General features: G+C 46.2%; 1 protein-coding gene across 2 annotated transcripts in view; it reads left to right on the forward strand.

The window, feature by feature from the left end:
- Window positions 1–3,058: 3,058 nt before the first annotated feature.
- The window catches only part of LRRC8E (leucine rich repeat containing 8 VRAC subunit E), a 38,857-nt gene continuing 18,551 nt past the window's right edge, over window positions 3,059–23,364 (forward strand). The window contains exon 1 of one of the 2 annotated variants that reach the window (XM_073653869.1): window positions 3,059–3,194. The gene's annotated coding sequence lies outside the window, so the exon portion shown is untranslated. Of the gene's footprint in view, window positions 3,195–12,241; window positions 12,456–23,364 lie in introns of those variants that run through there. The other variant, XM_073653870.1, reaches the window with a different exon arrangement.

Below are 23,364 nucleotides of genomic sequence, written 5' to 3' on the forward strand. Positions count from 1 at the left end.
TATTGCAGACAGTACAGCACTGAGCACACTTGTTGCTGGCTCTGATGACCCCTCTATAGCAGGTTATTGCAGACAGTACAGCACTGAGCACACTTGCAGCTGGTTCTGGTGATCCCCTATAGCAGGTTATTGCAGACAGTACAGCACTGAGCACACTTGTAGCTGGTTCTGGTGATCCCCTATAGCAGGTTATTGCAGACAGTACAGCACTGAGCACACTTGTAGCTGGTTCTGGTGATCTCTCTATAGCAGGTTAGTGCAGGCAGTACAGCACTGAGCACACTTGTAGTTGGTTCTAGTGATCTCTCTATAGCAGGTTAGTGCAGGCAGTACAGCACTGAGCACACTTGTAGCTGGTTCTGGTGATCGCTCTATAGCAGGTTAGTGCAGGCAGCACAGCACTGAGCACACTTGTAGCTGGCTCTGATGATCTCTCTATAGCAGGTTAGTGCAGGCAGTACAGCACTGAGCACACTTGTAGCTAGTTCTGGTGATCTCTCTATAGCAGGTTAGTGCAGGCAGTACAGCACTGAGCACACTTGTAGCTGGTTCTGGTGATCCCCTATAGCAGGTTATTGCAGACAGTACAGCACTGAGCACACTTGTAGCTGGTTCTGGTGATCTCTCTATAGCAGGTTAGTGCAGGCAGTACAGCACTGAGCACACTTGTAGCTGGTTATTGCAGACAGTACAGCACTGAGCACACTTGTAGCTGGTTCTGGTGATCCCCTATAGCAGGTTATTGCAGACAGTACAGCACTGAGCACACTTGTAGTTGGTTCTGGTGATCTCTCTATAGCAGGTTGGTGCAGGCAGTACAGCACTGAGCACACTTGTAGCTGGTTCTGGTGATCCCCTATAGCAGGTTAGTGCAGGCAGTACAGCACTGAGCACACTTGTAACTGGTTCTGGTGATCCCCTATAGCAGGTTAGTGCAGGCAGTACAGCACTGAGCACACTTGTAGCTGGTTCTGGTGTTCTCTCTATAGCAGGTTAGTGCAGGCAGCACAGCACTGAGCACACTTGTAGCTGGTTCTGGTGATCCCCTATAGCAGGTTATTGCAGGCAGTACAGCACTGAGCACACTTGTAGCTGGTTCTGGTGATCCCCTATAGCAGGTTAGTGCAGGCAGCACAGCACTGAGCACACTTGTAGCTGGTTCTGGTGATCTCTCTATAGCAGGTTAGTGCAGGCAGTACAGCACTGAGCACACTTGTAGCTGGTTCTGGTGATCCCCTATAGCAGGTTAGTGCAGGCAGCACAGCACTGAGCACACTTGTAGCTGGTTCTGGTGATCTCTCTATAGCAGGTTAGTGCAGGCAGTACAGCACTGAGTACACTTGTAGCTGGTTCTGGTGATCCCCTATAGCAGGTTAGTGCAGGCAGTACAGCACTGAGCACACTTGTAGCTGGTTCTGGTGATCTCTCTATAGCAGGTTAGTGCAGGCAGCACAGCACTGAGCACACTTGTAGCTGGTTCTGGTGATCCCCTATAGCAGGTTATTGCAGGCAGTACAGCACTGAGCACACTTGTAGCTGGTTCTGGTGATCCCCTATAGCAGGTTAGTGCAGGCAGCACAGCACTGAGCACACTTGTAGCTGGTTCTGGTGATCTCTCTATAGCAGGTTAGTGCAGGCAGTACAGCACTGAGCACACTTGTAGCTGGCTCTGATGATCCCTCTATAGCAGGTTAGTGCAGGCAGTACAGCACTGAGCACACTTGTAGCTGGTTCTGGTGATCCTCTATAGCAGGTTAGTGCAAGCAGTACAGCACTGAGCACACTTGTAGCTGGCTCTGATGATCCCTCTATAGCAGGTTAGTGCAGGCAGTACAGCACTGAGCACACTTGTAGCTGGTTCTGGTGATATCTATAGCAGGTTAGTGCAGACTGTACAGCACTGAGCACACTTGTAGCTGGTTCTGGTGATCCCCTATAGCAGGTTAGTGCAGGCAGTACAGCACTGAGCACACTTGTAGCTGGTTCTGGTGATCCCCTATAACAGGTTAGTGCAGGCAGTACAGCACTGAGCACACTTGTAGCTGGTTCTGGTGATCTCTCTATAGCAGGTTAGTGCAGGCAGCACAGCATTGAGCACACTTGTAGCTGGTTCTGGTGATCCCCTATAGCAGGTTAGTGCAGGCAGTACAGCACTGAGCACACTTGTAGCTGGTTCTGGTGATCCCCTATAACAGGTTAGTGCAGGCAGTACAGCACTGAGCACACTTGTAGCTGGTTCTGATGATCCCTCTATAGCAGGTTAGTGCAGGCAGTACAGCACTGAGCACACTTGTAGCTGGTTCTGGTGATCCCCTATAACAGGTTAGTGCAGGCAGTACAGCACTGAGCACACTTGTAGCAGGCTCTGATGATCCCTCTATAGCAGGTTATTGCAGGCAGCACAGCACTGAGCACACTTGTAGCTGGCTCTGGTGATCCCTCTGTAGCAGGTTAGTGCAGGCAGCATAGCACTGAGCACACTTGTAGCTGGCTCTGATAATGCTCTATAGCAGGTTAGTGCAGGCAGTACAGCACTGAGCACACTTGTAGCTGGCTCTGATGATCTCTCTATAGCAGGTTAGTGCAGGCAGCACAGCACTGAGCACACTTGTAGCTGGTTCTGGTGATCCCCTATAGCAGGTTATTGCAGGCAGTACAGCACTGAGCACACTTGTAGCTGGTTCTGGTGATCTCTCTATAGCATGTTAGTGCAGGCAGTACAGCACTGAGCACAATTGTAGCTGGTTCTGGTGATCCCCTATAACAGGTTAGTGCAGGCAGTACAGCACTGAGCACACTTGTAGCTGGCTCTGATGATCTCTCTATAGCAGGTTAGTGCAGGCAGCACAGCACTGAGCACACTTGTAGCTGGTTCTGGTGATCTCTCTATAGCATGTTAGTGCAGGCAGTACAGCACTGAGCACAATTGTAGCTGGTTCTGGTGATCCCCTATAGCAGGTTAGTGCAGGCAGCACAGCACTGAGCACACGTGCAGCCGCCCCTCACAGCTGCTGTAGTAATCACCCTGGAGGTGCGGTGTCTGCTCCTCCCTGTCTCACTCCTCCTCCTCACTGAGCGCTCAGCCTGGAGATCCCGTTGCCGGTCGCTCCCCCTCCTGTAGCTGCAGCATGGTCCGGTCCGGCAGGAGATGAGGCTCTGTCCCGCGTGTGTGTCCTGAGCTGGGATCAGTCCTGGTAAGTCCTAATCTGTGGATGGGGGGGGATCTCTGTTACTTCTATTACTACCAGTGATATGTGTGTGTTACTTACCAGCCCCTTGTATGTGATCCCCACCGACCTCCATGATGGCATGTTGCTGATGTGAGTGTACAGAGTAGGACTACAAGTCCCAGTGGATGCAGTGATGCCGCAGTAATGTGGGGTTATTACTGCCTTACTCTGCCATTAAAGCAGTATTAGGGAAGAGGAGGACTTTCCAGCCGGATTAATAGCGTCAGATGGGACCTCATTGTAGTGATGGTGCCGAGTACTCGGACGCTCAGTGCACGGATTCTGGGGGTAGTAGTCCTGTACTGGAGGGTGTATGTGTTTCCCTTGTATATGCTGCTGGTATATGGCCGCCTCATATTCCACTTCATGGTGTCAAATAAACTGCAATTTGAAAATCGCAGAGGTCCCCCAGCCGCCCTGGTTCTGGTCGCCCCCTTAGGCAAATATCTCACGTACACCAGTCGCGGTCCGAGTACGAATCGCAATATCCGGACTGGAAATATTTGAGACTCGAGTTTTGGTCTAGTCCATACTCGGACCGAGAATTATTATACTTGTGACACGAGTTTTGCTGTCCAGAGATGCGTTCACAATTTTATGGGCTTCACAGCTGAAATCACAAATCCTTTCCTGCTCGCTCAGAGTCTGCACAGAGCTTTCTATGATTTTTGTCTTTTCTCCGGGCGCAGTGAGGGGAAAAACGGTGTTTCCTTGCATAGTAGGCGCTCGCTCCACTCAGACTCTTTTCACAGTAGTAGAGTGCGATCTACTGAGCACCAGGTCAGGGTTTCTGTTGATATCCTCAAAAACGGGAGCCATTCACCCGACTGAGGATGCCGGTGTCATTGTGGACATTGTCTGGTCCCTATCCTGTTAGTATTAGTCTTTAGATGTGCACAAATCCTCGGCAGACCAAGTTTTTTGAGCATGTGTGAAAAAGATGAATCCTGCCAGGACAGCGCACAAACAGCGGCCACAGTGATTGTCGGTGATCCCTTTTTTCAGGGATCCCAACAGTAACCCCAATGTAATACTCAGTGGGAAAACACTGTATGTGCCACTTAATCTGTTCAGGTGAGTATCTGACGACAACTTGTTGACTTTTTCCAACAACAATGAGCAGAATTGTGAATGCAGCTCTGGAGCATATTACAGGTTCAAAATTTGTAATTTCCGGTAATTGCTTTCCAAATTTTCCCAGTAAAGTTATAATATAGATAACAGTATCTGAAAGTATGGAAAAAAACCTTGAGTATATACTAAGATTAGAAGTCACCACCTATCCATAAGATAGGGGATAACTTCACGCTCATTGTGGGACCAGCCTCTGGAACCCTCAAGAGACCCGTTCTTGGGATCAGTGGGGGTCTTGGCAATCGGTAAGTTCTCATCTTGAATAGGTGATAAATTCTATACTTGATACACACTCTATAGGGGTTGTCTATTACTATACTACTATAAGTGTCATTATTTTATAAGGAGGGAACATAGTGATTGAGTGAGCGGAGTATAGGAATCTGGGAGCAGCGTGTTATGTTCTCTAGTAGCCGGGCCATTAGTTTCTATACAACCAATAAAAAATAATACGAAAACTTTCGAAAATTCCCCGGCTCCTGGTAAATGTCTGTGGAGCTGCATACCAGAAGACGTATGTCTTCTAATCTGCGTTCTTACGTGTCACTTATGTAAATATCTTACCTAAGAGACTAAGCAATCTGCTGACTTCCTGTAGACATATAAACAAAATAACAAATCGGGACTTGACGGTAAATCTTACATCGCTGCCCCTGTCCTGGGATCTGCCGGGCAACAGTCAGCCCCTGTCCTGGGATCTGCCGGGGAACAGTCAGCCCCTGTCCTGGGATCTGCCGGGGAACAGTCAGCCTCCGTATGTGTCCCTAGTCGCCAAAGTCTGCAGCCGACACGAACAGATTCCCTTTAATCTTCTCTTCTTTCTTTCTTTATTGTGGCAGGAGCTCCTTCCTTCTACAAAGCTCCAAATCTGCTGCATAGACACAAATGCTAAAACGGTCTACCTATGGTTGAACTAAAATAAAGACAAACGTAGTGAGCTCCCCCTAGTGGTGGCCTCGGACAGATCAGATTTTATCTTTTTATCTCTGTGTCTAATCAGACAAAGAAGTAAACCATTAAAGGGGGTTTCCATCACATTGATATTGATGACCTCTCCGAAGGACACGTTCAGTATTTGACATCAGTATTTGTAAGCCAAAATCGGGAGTGGGACAATCAGAGGAAAAGTATAATAGAAACACGTCACCACTTCTTCATATTTCACCCACTTTTGGTTGTTGCTTTCAAATACTGATGTAACATACTGGACATGTCCTAAGAATAAGTCATCAATATCAGTGGGAGGTCCAAGTCCCCAGAATCAGGTGTTATCATCCGCAAGTAAATAGTGTGTGGAGCAGAATACTGCCGCCCTGTCACATTTGGTGGCCATTAGTCTAGAGCGAACATGCTCGGATAAGGGGTTAACCATGCTCTAGTCCTAATCGAGTATCTTCGGAGTGCTCGTATATTATGTTCGAGTCCCTGAATCTCCATGATTTGCGGCTGTTAGACAACATGCAGGGATTGCTTGTTTGTTAGGGAATCCTCACATGTGTTTAGGCTCACAGATATAAATCATGCAGACGCAGTTACTCGAACATAATATACGAGCATGCTGAAGATGCTCGGTTAGGACTCGAGCATGGTTAACTCCTTTTCCGAGCACGTTCGCTCATCACTAGTGGCCACTCCTCCAAAGCTGCATATGGGCTTCTATTCCTTTGAATAGGACATGCACCATACCTGTCAATCGTGCACACATCTTGGCAGGTATGTGCGCCACTTACTTCTGCATCAGGAGGCGAGCGACAACTATGGCTGCTCACGCCCTGATGCAGAAGTGATGTGTTGCACAAACCTTTTAAGCATGAAGTGGCGCAGGGCCTTCAATATTGGGGTTCTTCTATTGATAACCAAGATGGAGATGTGACACCACTCCAAATTGTGAAATCGGTTGCACAAAACCCTTGCTTTTGGCATCACGAGTGCAAATGGTGGAAAGGGTTAATGGGTAAGCAAACAAGGACTAGCCCCTATAGGGCATTCTGCACGCTTCGCTTCACCACACCGTGCAGGCAGAGGGGCCTGACACTGCATGCTGGGACAGGCCGTGCCTTTAATTTATCCGCTCTTGCGTGCATATAGAAGTGCACTCCCTACATAAAGGGGATGAAAAGTTCTGCAACTTTCTAATATAATCTAAAGCTAAAAGCTCTGCCCAGAAGTTATACTTCTCACAGCTGAGGGTTTGCAACAGCTGCATGTATTCTGGGATGGGGTCTGTGAGCCACACACTGTAGCAAAATATCAGGACAGGTTAGAGTTTTGTGCTGTCATAATTAGCTCTCAGGTTGGATACAATTGTAACAAAACCTCAGCTGTGAGAAGTATTGTCTGAATGCAAGCAAGAATGTCTATCCACTGACAGCAAGCAGAAATTTAAACACAATTTATTTAGTAATAGTGACATCGTTAAAAGAAAACTCCAATTAAAGCCAGTATTGTGATAAGTATGTGAACCCCCGTTTGTCTACCAGAAAGTGAATCTTGTGACTATACCAATGTAAACTGTGATATTAGCTGATAATCTGCAGTTTGTGCCAGAATCCTGCAGTATCTCCATGTGACCACATGGAGTGCTGTTTCACCAAATGACTGTTTGCACATCTAATATACTCCATGCTCACAGTAGTAATTCAGCACCAGAGCAATGTGATCGTTCATGACAAATGAGGGCAGTTCTGAGTTTAGGGAAGCATGCAAAACTTTACCAAGGAAGTTGGTCATGGTGTGAATACATGTACAGTACATATGTGTATGCACCCAAAGACCTGCACTGGTGCCATAACACCACCATGTCTACTTCAGATTGGTGCCTAGGCCTGTTTTACAAGAATGTAATAAAATGGCCCCCATCACATAATTCAAATGGTAGCCCGTCCTAGTCGCGTGTCAGGATGAGCTGCAATGTGAAGAAACACAGCTCCTGAGATCTGTGCGTCAACTGACAGAGGAGCTGTAGTGTAAGCACATGTACTGGCGCTGCTGGAGAAGGGCTGTGACAGGAGAAGAAATAAATCTTCTCCTCTGCTGACTGGACATGGAAGACTGAGGCTGGAGAAAAAAACTTCTATGCTCAATCAGTCAAGGAAAAGAAAAGTGACACCCCCCCCCCCTCTATGCAAATGATGAATTGGACCCCATGTCTTGACTTCAGCATGTCCGAGTGACTATCTGATTTGTATGGGGCTTTCCTAACTCAGGGGAGAGGAAAATCTAATTGTTAGCATTTCAACGCCAATCCTTTCGTTTCCAGGGGACATAAGCCGATAGCAGATACCTTTCTCCTCTCCCCCCTGTTGAAAATGCATGAATGCTCGGGGCTAGTGTATGGAGGGGGTGAGGGGTCGTCTGACATCTATCTCATGAGAATGCCCAGCTCAAATCTAGGAATAGTTTCCTATGAATAGACATCGTATGATGTATTTTTGAATGTGATGGGGCTGATGGAAGAGAACAATGCCTGCATACAGCTGTAAAGACAATGCGAATACAATGCCAAACATAATTGTGATTTCCATGTGCATCTCTGAAGGCCTTTCTAATGGACAACCACTGAACATTTATCCACTTTAGGGAGTCTCTGATAGTGTGAGCTATTGTTCTCTGTTATCAACTTTGTGGTCAATAGTCTCCAGCTGGGGGAGGAGAAGCTTTCACATAGATGGTTTATCAGTCACTTTCTCTGAGATCCAGCGGATACTTTGGTGCTGTCCGGATACTTTGGTGCTGTCCGTAATCGGCTTCTGTAGTTCATTGTGGGAAATGGAATTCCAAGAAGGAATGTGCGCCGGTCAATATTTGACTAGTGATCTCCCCACAGGTACTGTGGATATGCGTTATCTGCATGATAAGACTGAAAGAACCTCATTACTACAGTTTATAATCAGTAGCCACCACCAGACGCACCCATTCATACACATGATTATATCAGTGCTGCATGCTACCTGCATATGATCCCCATAAAGCACACATGTCAAACTCTGGCCCGTGGGCTAAATCTGGCCCCCAGGGTGGTTTTATTTGGCCCGCGACACCAGAACCACCACCCCTTGTGGTGCCCATTATGCTGCATGGAGGACTATGTGGGGCCCATTATACTGTATTATTGTTGGCCCTCGACTTTGTCCAATTTTGGCCCTCTGTGTTTGAGTTTGACATCCCGGCATAGAACCTAAAGGGGTACTCCCAAGGTAGTAACCTCTCATAAAGCAGTGGGGGTCCGTTAGTATGGTGTTTAATAAAGGACCTGTGACCAGGCTACAAGTGACCAATTTTTCAGGGGTTTTTTATGCTGCTTTTTTGAGTAATCCATTTTTTTGGGTATTTGATTCTCATTTTTATGTTTTTTTTTTTTTCCCAAGAGGTCCTCCCCAGCTTTGCCCATTTCGGCAGAGCCGGTTCAAACTGGTGTGAAAACGCCAAAAGTGGCAAATCTTTTGCGCAACTCCACATTGCCAAAAAAAAAAAAGTTTTGCAACGTTTAAAAACATTTACGACACTTTTCGGGCAAAAAAGCGTTGATGAATCAACCCCTACTGTTAACATTACAGGGGAACATGGCCTTAAAGTGTGAGTCCACCTTCGTTTCAGCAGTTTCCAATAAGATTCATTGGCATCCTTATGGGTTTGGGTGACATCCGGATGAGCCAGGATTTGCAGTTGTAAAACAGGTAGAAAAAATGAATCGCACTCGTCTGAAACTGGCTTAAAGCCGGGGGTCACACGGTCGTTGATACGGTGGGGCCAGTCATGACCCCGAATTGTAGACGTTACTGGGTCCAGATGCATCGTAGATGGGTGCGGGAGCTACCTGTCATGTCATGTTGTTTTTCTTCGCATGTGGACCAGCACAGTGGCCAACAGTGGTCAGTCTGTGTGTCTGGAGAGCATTGTGCACCCAGATATTACTTGGGCTGAAAATAGGTGTGTGAACCTAGTCTAATACAGAATACAGGTGGCGGTAGCCGGTGGTGACGTAACCGACTGTCATTGTTTGAATATACATTAAAGGACAGGAAAATAACAGTCATAAAGTAAACACGCGTCAACATGTCCGCCTACAAGATATAGCAAAGCACCAAAAGCAAACATTACTACAGAAGCCTTGGGAAAACAAGACCAGTCCATGTCCTCCTTATGTTTTCTAGAGTTGGCTAGCCACGGGGCTTTGCTTTTCTGATCACCGGTTTTGTGACAAAGTATAAGGAAGGTTGCTGCTGCATCATGCTTCCTCTCAGCCAGAAATGTGTCTGATGTGAAGTCCCAATGTAAAATTGTAAAGCCCCCATACACATTAGACTAATGTAGATCGAACCCACCGATATATCGATGGATTCAGCAATCAGTCTAATGTGTATGGGAGCCCCAGACAATTGATTGTTGGGGGAGTCAAGGATTCGGCATGCCTGATTTTTCTGACTTTCCATCCTTTTTTTTTCTCCTGGACATAAGCCGCCAAGGATGTCTGGTAGCGACTCCGTCATAGAGAACACAGGAAAGCTTGGCTGAATGAGCGTTCCTGTGTATGGGAGAGACGGCCGAGCTAGATGCCTGCCTAACGATCGGCCAAACCATTCTTTACCTGACAGCCATCTAATGTGTATGGGGGGGCTTAAGACCTTTACATTGTGATAGTGACCTGCACAGTGTCTTAAGGCAGGGATCTCAAACTCCAACACACAGAGGGCCAAAATGGAAAACGTGGACAAAGTCATGGGCCAGCCAGTATACAGAATAATGGGCCCCACATAGTCCTCCATACAAAATAATGGTCCCCACGTAGTCCTCCATATAGTATAATGGTCCCCACGTAGTCCTCCATACAGTATAATGGGCCCCACGTAGTCCTCCATACAGTATAATGGGCCCCACGTAGTCCTCCATACAGTATAATGGGCCCCACGTAGTCCTCCATACAGAATAATGGGCCCCACATAGGGGTGGTGGTTTTTGTCTTGCAGGCCAATTAAAACCACCCTGCGGGCCAGATTTGGCTCAGAATTTGATATGTGTGCTTTAAGGTAATACCCACTTATACCAGTGCCAATGTTGTGGAAAGAGAGAGACCCATGGAGAGGTTCATCATGACGTGGCAGTGGGCTTCACACTGTCTGAACAGAATGTTAAACTAAGAACCTCATGTTCAGTTTTGTAAATTTTCACCTAGGGGCATTAGATCAGCGTATGATTTTTGGATGTCCGGTCCATGTCTCTTTCTACAGAATTGCCAATTATACCACTTGTTATACGCCTCTATGGTCTGCTTATTGACATAAGTGGAAATACCCTTTATGAAATCTACATATAAAATAATCAGATGTGATGTGAGGGTTAATAGCGTTCAGACTTGGGTTGCATCTTCATGTATATGTATTTGCATGCCACTTATCCCCATAGAGGACATAATTATATTTAATCACTTTTCTGTATTAGAACTGAGGGTGAGGCGCAGAGAAGTGATGATGAGACATCAGTGACGCCATTCAGATGGGAGGTACAGGAGTTTTATGCACTATAATATACTACAATCCCTGGTGTGCATCTCTGCGGTCACGACTAGAAGCAGAAGTTATGGTTGTTTCTCCATCCATGCTATGATATATATGGGTGAGTGTAGTCTGGGTTGACTTCTGAGACCCCAACTGCTGCCAAAAATGTGGGGCCTCATACCTCAATTCTGTGGAGATGGACAGAGCCTGGTTGTTCTGCTCTTCAACTGGATTAAGGACAATCAGGGAGAAGCCACGAGAGACCTGCCTCTTGGACTAGTCACTTGAGCGTCATGGTCCCCGGTGGCTTCTTCCTACTCCACTTTCCATGACTGACAGGTCTTTCCCCCATACACTTATGGAGAGATCTGTCACTGATGGGGAGCGGAGCAGGGAGAAGCCACGAGAGACTTGCCTCTTGGACTAGTCATCTGAGCGTCATGGTCCCCGGTGGCTTCTTCCTACTCCACTTTCCATGACTGACAGGTCTTTCCCCCATACACTTATGGAGAGATCTGTCACTGATGGGGAGCGGAGCAGGGAGAAGCCACGAGAGACCTGCCTCTTGGACTAGGCATCTGAGCGTCATGGCCCCCAGCGGCTTCTCTCCACCTTGCTCCCCTTGAGTGACAAGTTTCTCCCTATACACATACGTAGGGGAAGCAGGGCAGAGAAACTGCCGGAGACCGGCCTTTTGGACTAGTCACCTGAGATGCATCGTCCTCTGCCGGCTTTTTCAGGATCACTTTAATTCTACAGAGTCATGTGACAGCTTGGCTCGTCCCATAGCAGGGAAGCTTGAAAAAATCGGAAATACTTGCAATTTTCACACTGACCACTAAGCGAAATTCTATTTATACTGTTGTGTACAGAAGACTTTTCAGCAGTCTCATTATCATTACAGACAAGATTACAGATCTTTATACAGTAGATAACACAGGATCCACCAGTCACAATAGATTTGATTTTTTTTTTTTATAAATATACTGCATATGAAAAATGAACCCAAAACATTACAAAAATATATATATTTACATAAGCACCTGATTTAGATAAGTAATTTTTTGATGACAAATCCCCTATAAATTGCCTAAATGGGGAAAGTTGGCAGCCAGAGTATCCTGTATTCTTTTTGTTCACTACTCGCGTTGGTGAAATCTGTGCCCCTTACAGGCTTATGGCAGGCGGGGTAACACTACACGCATAGAGGACATAGATTGTGGGGAGAGAGGTTTTCTCCATAAAACGTCTCGTAAAATGGAGCCAGATGTGGTTGTTGGCTTCTCTTTAACGTTACTGAGCGCTCTTGTGTTCCCTTCATTAATACCCTGAAAGCAGGCATTGTCCCTTTAAATGCCAGACCTATTAAAGCTCTCAGGTTACACGCAAGCTTTCCAGCAAATCAGCCCAACCTACACGCAGAGCCGGAGGAGAATGCTATAGGAACAGTATAGAAGACTAGAGCTGGTCCTACTAGTTCCTGGGACAAGACTGGACTCCCAGCATGTGTCCTGGACACCCGCCTGCTGTTTTATAATGACCAAGAATTACATGACTGACCAGAAGTAACTTATCGCGCAGCAGATTGTATAATGTGGTGAGTATAATGTTCTGGGTAGGTCACGTTTGGTTTGTATTAATGTCTGGTGGTTGGCCGTCATGGAATAGCTTCACCTTGCAGCGTATAAGGTTAATATCTTACCTGACCTATCCTATATAAATGTACTTGCTATGGTGAAGACCTCCGTCTAATGCCAATATCCACCCTTTCTTTTATGGAATAATTTACTGATTACCCAAGCCATCACTTGTCCATCAGCTTGGGCTATTCCTCTGCATCCTTGGAAAGCTCTCTGTGGTCCGTGCCTTGCAGGGCAGCAATGTAACTGTACATGGATGTCGTGAGTAGCAGAATCCAGTGCAAATGGGACATTCAGTCAGAGGAACAGCTGAGTAGGAAGTGGAAACGTATCCCCTCCTGGAATGTGTCATCGCTATGTGGAATGGTTTTGATGGTTAAGTATAATTGTGCTTGGCAGAGATTTAGTGAGTGGAATTTCTAGAGAAACCATGTCTGCAAATCAATACATGTCCCTGGTAAAATGCTATCCTGAGTGGCGGCTCTTCATTTATCTAGCCATGCATCCCAGCGAGAGCCTGCGACAGCAGGGTGACAACACGCGCAGGAACTGTAGAGGTGAATGTCTTGCTTGTTACTTAAAAAAAAAAATTATCAGATGATCACTGGGTCTCCTCCAACTGGGATCCCAAACAATCAGTAGTGATCTGAGGAGGATCCATAGGAATGAGTAGATAATTCCCCTACAGCACTACCATGGGAAGAATGAAGCATTTCATCCTACTAATTGAGATAATTGATTTGTCTATATAAAGTGTTGATGGGCTGGGTCCTCCCCCGAGCGCGAGGCTCTTTGTGCGGCTGGGTCCTCCCCCGAGCGCGAGGCTCTTTGTGCGGCTGGGTCCTCCCCCGAGCGCGAGGCTCTTTGTGCGGCTGGGTCCTCCCCCGAGCGCGAGGCTCTTTGTGCGGCTGGGTCCTCCCCCGAGCGCGAGGCTCTTTGTGCGGCTGGGTCCTCCCCCGAGCGCGAGGCTCTTTGTGCGGCTGGGTCCTCCCCCGAGCGCGAGGCTCTTTGTGCGGCTGGGTCCTCCCCCGAGCGCGAGGCTCTTTGTGCGGCTGGGTCCTCCCCCGAGCGCGAGGCTCTTTGTGCGGCTGGGTCCTCCCCCGAGCGCGAGGCTCTTTGTGCGGCTGGGTCCTCCCCCGAGCGCGAGGCTCTTTGTGCGGCTGGGTCCTCCCCCGAGCGCGAGGCTCTTTGTGCGGCTGGGTCCTCCCCCGAGCGCGAGGCTCTTTGTGCGGCTGGGTCCTCCCCCGAGCGCGAGGCTCTTTGTGCGGCTGGGTCCTCCCCCGAGCGCGAGGCTCTTTGTGCGGCTGGGTCCTCCCCCGAGCGCGAGGCTCTTTGTGCGGCTGGGTCCTCCCCCGAGCGCGAGGCTCTTTGTGCGGCTGGGTCCTCCCCCGAGCGCGAGGCTCTTTGTGCGGCTGGGTCCTCCCCCGAGCGCGAGGCTCTTTGTGCGGCTGGGTCCTCCCCCGAGCGCGAGGCTCTTAGTTGTTCCTCATTGTGCGGCTGTTACTGGAGTTGGGGATCTTGACTGTGCAGGAGTCCGTGAGTCTCCACCAGGTGAGGATGCACCAAGGCGACTGTAGGCCATCAGCCTGTCCTACTGTGCCCAATGGCTGTCTTGAAAAGACTACCCTCTGCCACAGGCTGCCCAACTTGGGTTTTTATGCAGAGTTGCACGTGTTGAGGGGTGGGGAGGAGGGAGAGAAAAATAAACTGGGTCATGTAAAGGGGTAGTGTCACCTATATAACGCACACCTGTCTATTATGCTGATATTGAATACTATATATTAAGAGACTGGGAACTAACAAGTTTGCTTTACTGCCGATTTGCCAATCATATGTGTGAAATAGTTTAATGGATCTGTTCAGGATCCAAGGGGTAACGTTTCTCCTTGCTGAGAGTGACATGTCAAGCCTGACATGCTGAGGTGAGGAGACTTTTACTATATAGTTCTAGTCCTCTTCCTCTCTGAAGAGACCATTTGCATGAATCTGTTCACAAATTTATGAAAATCACGGATCTGAATGTGACATCCATGAGACTCTGAGCAGGTCCTACGTTGATCCAGTTTTAAGGATCAGACTAGGACATATACAATGGATCTGTGTGCTATCTGATTAAAAAAAAAAAAAAAAAAATCAGACCGCTCACACACTTCACAGGATGTGTGACTGTAGCATTACAGATGATTTCCGTGCCTCTGTATTCTTAATGATGTGATTGACTTCTGGCTATGGACTAGTTAATAGGAAGCCCTGTGAGATGTCATCAGGGCAGACCCCAGTCACATATTCTCTTCCCATCAGCCTCATTAGGTAATTGAATGAGGAAGCCTTAAGCCATAAAATGGCTGGGAACAGCAGACTGGTAATACTGGTCCTTAGTGTCGGCTTGTTGGGTCAGTTTTGTAATTTGTTTGTGCCATTTCCCGATATTTAATTTGTAAGATCAGATGCTCGTGCTGCTTGTAACAGAGATCACACAGTCTCGTTCATTACAATTAGGAAGACTGCGGAAATAGGTCCTGGTGGTATACCAATTAATTGCCATTCATGCATTAGTCAGTAGAATTTCTAAAAGTAGCTGTAGGCTTATGAGATTTGTTGGAAGACATCGCTTATCCAGGTGGGACCATCAGATAAACTGTTAGGCCTCGTAGGGAAGTAGCCAAGGCTCGGATTTTTCTTGTTTTATTTGCTTTCCTTGACGATGAGTAGCAGCATGTGGCACCCGATTATTACCCCATTCTCTATTGAAATGGCACGCATACTCGGCCAAAATGAAGATTTATGTAATTTTAATTTTGACAAGTGCATAACAACTGATGGATGACTCCCGAGGAGGCTGATGGGTGACCCCGCTCCCCCCTCTAAGGCAAGGAGGCTGCTGGGTGACCCCCCCCCCCCCCTCTCTAAGGCAAGGAGGCTGCTGGGTGACCCCCCCCCCCCCAAGGCAAGGAGGCTGATGGGTGACCCCCCCCCCCCAAGGCAAGGAGGCTGATGGGTGACCCCCCCCTCTCTCTAAGGCAAGGAGGCTGCTGGGTGACCCCCCCCCCCCCCTCTAAGGCAAGGAGGCTGATGGGTGACCCCCCCCCCCCCTCTCTCTAAGGCAAGGAGGCTGCTGGGTGACCCCCCCCCCCCTCTAAGGCAAGGAGGCTGATGGGTGACCCCCCCCCCCCCTCTCTCTAAGGCAAGGAGGCTGCTGGGTGACCCCCCCCCCCTCTAAGGCAAGGAGGCTGATGGGTGACCCCCCCCTCTCTCTAAGGCAAGGAGGCTGCTGGGTGACCCCCCTCTCTCTAAGGCAAGGAGGCTGATGGGTGACACCCCCCCCCTCTAAGGCAAGGAGGCTGATGGGTGACCCCCCCCCCCCTAAGGCAAGGAGGCTGATGGGTGACCCCCCCCCCCCTTTCTAAGGCAAGGAGGCTGCTGGGTGACCCCCCCCCTTTCTAAGGCAAGGAGGCTGCTGGGTGACCCCCCCCCCCTCTCTAAGGCAAGGAGGCTGCTGGGTGACCCCCCCCTTTCTAAGGCAAGGAGGCTGCTGGGTGACCCCCCCCCCCCCTCTCTAAGGCAAGGAGGCTGCTGGGTGACCCCCCCCCCCCCTCTCTAAGGCAAGGAGGCTGATGGGTGACCCCCCCCCCCCCTTTCTAAGGCAAGGAGGCTGATGGGTGACCCCAATGAATGAAGATGCCCTTACTTGCTTTGGTAATTAATCTGTGGCTCATGTGACTACTTGTTATTGGCTGCAAATTCTTAAAAGGCAAATAAAATTGTAATGTTGTCCAGAGACCGGGCACCTAAGTCCAGTTTTATTGCCAGACCATAGGGAAATTGTTTTATACTATAATTTTTTGCAAACTGCTTTGTGTAATCTGCAAGAAAAAATGCTCGCGGAAAGCTTGTCCAAGAATTTTATTTTTTAAAATGATGTGTATTTTTCTTTTTTCTTTTTTTATTCCATTAAAGCTGAATAGCCCAGAAGGCTGCCTAAACGTTTCCAACTGTTAGGGTTCTTAATTGTAGCACATTTTCCAATGACGTCAACGTTGTTAATGGTCACATATTTGTCACAGAATTTGCCCGAAGACTTGTTTATACAACGTTTCAGAACGTCCCTCACAATAAATTGTCAAAATGTGTCAACAGAAAACATGTAATCTTCTGTTCAAGATCTTAGTTCTACATTATTTTGTACATCTACATACAAATATTTATATATATTTTTTTAAAGGGACCGTCCCTTTAAAGGATACCTGTCACATTCTACATGCCGCCTGATCTGTGGGCAGCATGGTATAAAGGAGACGCTGAGTTGAAGGATATACTGAATCTATTACAACAAACCTATATAAATTGTATTTTATTCACTTCAATCCCTGGTGTTTGTATACATAGGAGTCCAGTGAGCGGTGCTACTCAGTGATTGACAGCTATTTTTGCATGCACAGGCATACAGGGAAGATTGTCAATCACTGAATAGGACCGTCCACTGGACTCACACTTGGGCTACGGTCACACGTTCAGTATTTGGTCAGTATTTTACATCAGTATTTGTAAGCCAAAACCAGGAGTGGAACAATCAGAGGAAAAGTATAATAGAAACACGTCACCACTTCTGTATTTATCACCCACTCCTGGTTTTGGCTTACAAGTACTGATGTAAAATACTGACCAAATACTGAACGTGTGAACGTGGCCTTGTACAAAGACTAGCAATTTCAATTAATAAAATGTAAGGTTTCCAGAAACTTTTACAACAAACCTATACATCATTCTGCTCTGCTTCTCCTTCTCTAAAGCTTTCTGTCGTCAGGTCGGACTGCGTGTGCAATGTGACAAGTTTTCCTTTGAAGGGCCTGTCACTTTTCAGAAAACTTTTCCCTGCTGGAACAGTAAGATTAAAAAAACAACAACAAAAAAAAAACCCTGACCATTGCTTCCCCTTTACGGATCCAGAGCTGTGTCCCCAACACTGCCCTGATCTGCATTGTTTGGCTGCAGCAGTGATATCATGTCAAAAGCGCTGCAGCCAATCTTTGAGCTCAGCAGCTCACGAAATCTACATCGGCAGAGCCTCCGAGCACAATGATTTGGCTTCATCACTGTCGACAGGGCATCACCGATGAGTCCAAAAAAGAGACTGGAGCAGCAGCGGAGACTTGGAGCTGGATTCGGGGATGGTCAGTACTGGCTCCTCTTATTGTTTTTGGGGACCACTTTTCCACTTTTTTTTAAACACCTTTCATGTTGTGTTTCCAAACTCAATATTATGCCTTGTGTTTGGGGGGAGTAAGGCATATTGGATTTCAAGATGCCTGATGAGTTGTCTGGCAGCAGTGAAGTTTTGTTTTCTCCATTTGTTCAGCCAGATTGAGTGTTAACATTTTTGGGATGGACAGGAAACGGCTTGTATCCACGCAAGAACTCTGCTTTTTAGGTTCTATGGCCATAAGTTATTTTTTTTTATTTTGCCACTGTGATCCTTATGGTGAATAGCGTTGATCAAAAAGGTAGGATGTTACTCAAGTCTGATCTTATTTCCGCTAGATATGTCTGGCCGCAGCTCCGCTAGCTCTTGCTTTACAAATTACATGCCAATTACAGTAGTCCAGGGACATGTCTATGGCCGGGAATGATGTTTCATGTATCTACGTGCACTGTGCTTGACGTCAATCCCTTTTGCAGTTTTCTACCACCGAGGGTTTCTAAGCCCCGGCCGACACTACAAATGAGGAGACTGGAACGTCTAAAGAGAGAAAAAAATCTTTCTAATACAACATGGTCATTAACACACTTCACTAATTCTGGTTTATCAAGAAAGGAGTGAACCCCGAGGAGCTCAGACTAAAACACAAAGTAATGTGAACAATAAGTCTGTTCCACCTCGGTGATCTGCAGGAAACCAGAGGCGACAAAAGAGTAATCGCTGCCTGCATTACGCTCATCACGAAATACCAGCACCAATTAAAGACCAAGTGTGTCCCTCCGGTCCCATGGCCCTATTAAGTAAAGGTTCACTTACAAGGGACGATAATCGGTGAGCTAGCGTTTATAAGACTATTCGTTCCTGATTATTGCCTCGTGACCATATGGCGCTGATCAGCTGACGAACAAGAAAAATGTTCATTCCTGGGCTAATTGGATCGTTTTGCGCAGGCGCAAAATCATCGTTGTCGGCAGCACATCGCCACAATGACGACATCTGTACTCTATAAGGATGTAATGATTGTATTAATGATTGTGTTGGCCCATATGATCTGGCCGCTGATCAAATTTGTATTCAAACTGGCGCTTGTTCATGGGCTGAAATTGACCTATGTAAGGGCCCGGTAGTGGACAACCCCTTCTGAAATCAAATGTGTCATCAGAAAATGACTAGTCAATTAAATCAGGTTTTTATATTTACATTTTGAGGAGCGATGTCTATTTTTTTTTTTTCCAATATATCATAATCTGTAAAAATAAATAAATATTAATCTTGCAATTTTCACACTGGCCACTGGGGACCTTTTGGACATTTCCCGTCCTTTCAGGAAGACTTTTTGGCAGTTTCATTATCATCAGAGGCAGGGTTATAATGGCAAGTAATACCTTTATACATGGCTGATGACACAGCATTCATAAATCTGCGATGTCACAGCTCTTCCTTACCCTCTTCCTTCACAATGACCTTTGCACATGCTTATTTGACTCTACAATAAGAAAAGATAATGGCAGTCTATAGCTAGTTACAGTGCCTACAAGTAGTATTCAACCCCCTGCAGATTTAGCTGGTTTGATAAGATGCAAATAAGTTAGAGTCTTCAAACTGCAAACGAGAGTAGGTTTTATGAACAGAAGCATAAATCTTACAAACCAAAAAGTTATGTTGCTCAGTTGAATTTTATTAAATTTTAAACATAAAAGTGTGCGTCAATTATTATTCAACCCCTATGTTTAATATTTTGTGGAATAACCCTTGTTTGCAATTACAGCTAATAATCGTCTTTTATGAGACCTGATCAGGCCGGCACAGGTCTGTGGAGTTATCTTGGCCCACTCCTCCATGCAGATCTTCTCCAAGTTATCTAGGTTCTTTGGGTGTCTCATGTGGACTTTATTCTTGAGCTCCTTCCACAAGTTTTCAATTGGGTTAAGGTCAGGAGACTGACTAGGCCACTCCAACACCTTGACTTTTTCACTCTTGAACCAGGCCTTGGTTTTCTTGGCTGTGTGCTTTGGGTCGTTGTCTTGTTGGAAGATGAAATTACGATCCATCTTAAGATCCTTGATGGAGGAGCGGAGGTTCTTGGCCAAAATCTCCAGGTAGGCCGTGCTATCCATCTTCCCATGGATGCGGACCAGATGGCCAGGCCCCTTGGCAGAGAAACAGCCCCACAGCATGATGCTGCCACCACCATGCTTGACTGTAGGGATGGTATTCTTGGGGTCGTATGCAGTGCCATCCAGTCTCCAAACGTCACGTGTGTGGTTGGCACCAAAGATCTCGATCTTGGTCTCATCTGACCATAGAACCTTGAACCAGTCTGTCTCAGAGTCCTCCAAGTGATCATGAGCAAACTGTAGACGAGCCTTGACATGACGCTTTGAAAGTAAAGGTACCTTACGGGCTCGTCTGGAACGGAGACCATTGCGGTGGAGTACGTTACTTATGGTATTGACTGAAACCAATGTCCCCACTTCCATGAGATCTTCCCGGAGCTCCTTCCTTGTTGTCCTTGGGTTAGCCTTGACTCTTCGGACAAGCCTGGCCTCGGCACGGGAGGACACTTTCAAAGGCTGTCCAGGCCGTGGAAGGCTAACAGTAGTTCCATAAGCCTTCCACTTACGGATGATGCTCCCAACAGTGGAGACAGGTAGGCCCAACTCCTTGGAAAGGGTCTTGTACCCCTTGCCAGCCTTGTGACCCTCCACGATCTTGTCTCTGATGGCCTTGGAATGCTCCTTTGTCTTTCCCATGTTGACCATGTCTGAGTGCTGTTCACCAGTTTGGGGAGGGTCTTAAATAGTCAGAAAAGGCTGGCAAAAGAGATCTTTAATCCACACATGTGAAGCTCATTATTCTTGGTGCCTGAACTACTTCTTAATACTTTAGGGGGACCAAACAGAATTCTTGTGGTTTGAGGGGTTGAATAATAAATGACACTCTGAATTAACTTTTTACGTTTAAAAAAAAAAAAAAAAAAAAAACAAAAACAAAATTTGCTGCAGTGCATTTCCCACTTCCAGGCTGATCTACAGTACAAATGTCACAATGCCAAGTTAATTCCGCATGTGTCAACCAGCTAAATCTGCAGGGGGTTGAATACTACTTGTAGGCACTGTATGTACATGTGAACTTCCTGAAAGAACATGTTCAAATAACTCCAACAGCCTGTGTGTAAAAAAAAAAATAAAAAATAAAAAATAAAAAAAATTCTGAAAAATAGATATGGAAAAACCTGTAAAAATTAAAAAAATATATAAATAATATCTAAGTTAAACAATAGTTCATCTTCTAATGACACCTTCCCTTTTAACTTTTGACAGCAGCTCTGACTGAATACTGAAAGGCTGTAATCAATCATGTGATAAAAATGTCAAAACTGTAATATTAGCAGTTGAGGATCTTTCACTGGATTTTTTAATTTTTTTTTATTATTGAAACAGCGTACCTCCTCCAATTAATGCTGCTTGACTGATTCTTTAACAGTTATTCTTTTGTGCCCCTACTCTTCAAGTTTATGCCCCTTGTAATAAAGATGCAAATTTTCCCTTCAACCAAGTGGGTGTATACAAGTTCTATGGATATTTGCTTTTACGCCTCTATCATGCCGGCCAATCAAAACATGGTTGCTTTGTTTTGATTTGCCAGCGTCGTAGAGGAGAAAAAGCTAACACCCAGAGAGAACTTCTCTGGTATAAGCCCAGTAGGTTGAAGGGAAAATTTGTACACTTTTTTTCGGAGAGGCAGAGGAAAAAAAAAGAAAACCTGTTCTAGAATCAGTGGAGCATCAGCGATTGGAAAGGGACTCTGTTTAAATTAATTTAAAAAAAATCCAGTGAGAGGTCCTCTTTAAAAGAGGGTTGTCAAATAGTGGGTCAGTAGAGACCACCAATCTTTATACTGAAGTGACGACACTGGATTTCCAAGATTTTGCCACTAGGCATGATTTCTACTAAAAACCTAAGAATTAAAATGTAAAGTTTCAATTTTTCACTTTGAGGATATAAATGTGTAAAGTTACTGTAAAGAAATGGCCTGTTAAAGGTCGGAAGACCCTGGAGGCCTTGGGGATGAGAAGCGATAGCATGGCCTACACTCTAGAGGTGCAGACGCTCATCGTTCCCGCGGGCTGTAGGAGCACGGCTCTCGTACTCTCCTCGCCATAGAAGCAGTTAATCCTTGGCTGCTGCTCCAGGTTTTAGTAAAGAAATGCATGAGAAGAATGTTAATCCTCCATTGTCCTTGCTCACGAGGGAGGAATATTTTCTACCTGAACATTACCGGAATAAGAGTTCCTGATAATAAACAGTTTTAGGTGTTAAAACTTTTTTGCATGGACACAACTTTGGTGCCAGTGATGACTTTGCTGTAAAGGTTTTGGGCCCTGAAGTACTGTAGAAACCAGGACATGCTCATTATCAATGAACCCAAGATAAGAGGACTATAGAGACCTGGGCTACGAGGGTGGATGGGGAATGATTATACGTCTCTGTGGAACTGTTAAGACTCTTCCCGGAGGTTACAGTTTTCCTTTTACTCCTCGCGTCCTGTTTTCCGAGACGTCCACTTCTGTTTGTAATCCCGAGACACACTTTAAGGAAGCTTGTAAGCCAACTGGGGTCCATTAACTCGTTTTATGATTTCCTACTTTTCTAGAAATATTCAACGTTAAATCAAACATGACTTTTTTTTGCAAATAGTTTTATTGTTCCACATTGTTTTTTATATTAGAGATGTTTGGTTACTGGAAGAGACTTTTTTAGGTGGGAAGATCTGGTGGTCACCTTGTGGTTGGATGATGTCACAGGCCTTGCTATGATGAGTAGTGAAATTCACTTTATCTGGTAGGAGATCTGATAGGTGACTGGTTGTTACAATTTCTGGATTATCGGCTGCTGGTTTAAGGGGCACAACTAATTAAAATAAACATTATATGCCTGTATTTGATCAAATCCTAACTTTGTTCCCTTGAACCTGTCCACCATAGAGTAAGATGAGGCTTTGCATTGGCCTTTTGTGCCCCACAAAATGACTGTTCAAACTAAACAAAGGAGCTCGGTGCACCCTTGGTGTGGCCAAACAATACAGTGCACTTCCTAAAATTACTTGTTTTCCATCCATCTCTTATCTGTCTTCCATGATTGACAGCTCTGGCTTTACTTGAGTCAGAAGTGCACCCAGATACTTGGAAAACAAGTAGGTGGCAAGGTGCACTGAACTGGTTGGCTACACCAGGGGTGCACCAAGTGCCTGTGTTTGGTTTCAATAGTAGTTTTGTCCTGACAGACTCAATTTAAAAAAAAAAAAAATACTTCTGTCTGCATATGTCTCTAGGGGAACCTTATGCACAGAGATATATGGATTACTGTGTGTAGTGGGCTAACCCCACCAGTGGTCGCAGATGAACAGTTCATTGCTGGGCCCCATAGCAGCAACGTGATGTATTTTCAGACTTGTATGTCCCAAATCTGTGTAGTAATATCCCTGCCCTATTTTATGGGTGACTCTTTATAACCCCCTCATAGGGTACTATAATTTTTCACACTGTCCTGGTGTAAATAAATCTGGACTTTTTGTAAGATGATCAGCAGGCTTTGTCGGGTGCCAGGGTGAATTTTGAGGTTTTTTTTGTAAAAGGTTTCCTTTCCTTTATGCAAAATAAACCATTT

This window comes from Phyllobates terribilis, unplaced genomic scaffold, assembly GCF_046119375.1.
Source record: "Phyllobates terribilis strain yellow unplaced genomic scaffold, ASM4611937v1 Scaffold_11__3_contigs__length_659146591, whole genome shotgun sequence".
NCBI classification, from domain to species: domain Eukaryota; kingdom Metazoa; phylum Chordata; class Amphibia; order Anura; family Dendrobatidae; genus Phyllobates; species Phyllobates terribilis.